We start from the raw sequence: 940 nt of genomic DNA on the forward strand, positions 1-940 counted from the left end.
TAGAAATCTTCAGTTAAGCTGTTTTATTTCATCCTTTCTTCCATTTGCTCTAGCTACTCTCCATTCAAGAGCAAATTTCAAGTCTCTTCTGACATCCATTTTGGTATTTTCTTTCTTCCCTGTCTTTGACATCATCCCACAACTTGTCTGGTCTTTGGTCATTAGTGTTCAGGGCATCATATCTTTTCCTTATGTGGTTTCTAAATTCAGGTGAGATATACTCAAGGTTGTATCTTGGCTCTTGTGCACATATTTTCATTTTCTTCAGCTGAAACTTGAACTTACATATGAGTAATTGATGGTCTGTTCCACGGTCAGCCCCTGGCCTTGTTTTGACTGAGCTTCTGGCAAGGTCTACGTATATTGTCACCATTTTTGTTGTTGGAAAACATATTTTCAATAAATAAGTTGTTAGTCTTGCAAAATTCTATCATGTTATCTCCGGTGTCATTTCTATCACCAAGGCCATATTTTCTAACTACGAATCTGTGTTAGACTGAGTTTTCTAGAGAAGAAAAACCAGTAAAGCTTATATATAGAGAGAAAGTGAAATTTATCTTAGGAAAATGGCTCACACATTTATAGAAGCTGACAAGTCCCAAGTTCTTGGATCAAATGACAAGCTGGAGGCATTTCCTGACTCACATAGCTGCCAGGGCTGATGAGCTCAAGGCTGACAGGCAGTATACTGGTTGTTGACTACAACAAATGATGAATCCAAGATCTCCAGGCTGAATGGTGAATTGTTCACTCATGGACAGTTGTAGGCAGCACAACAGGATCCCGATCCACAGAAGAGTGTCTCTTTGCCCAGGATGTCCATAAATATACTGGAAGCAGGCCACACCCCTAGGGAAACTCTCTTTCAGTGGATTGGCTGCTCAAAACATATACATCTGCGGTGTAGTAAATTACTTAGTATGACTTTTCTACCCATAAG

This window comes from Orycteropus afer, unplaced genomic scaffold (assembly GCF_000298275.1).
Source record: "Orycteropus afer afer isolate SDZICR_OR568_19922 unplaced genomic scaffold, OryAfe1.0 scaffold00280, whole genome shotgun sequence".
In the NCBI taxonomy this organism is placed as follows: domain Eukaryota; kingdom Metazoa; phylum Chordata; class Mammalia; order Tubulidentata; family Orycteropodidae; genus Orycteropus; species Orycteropus afer.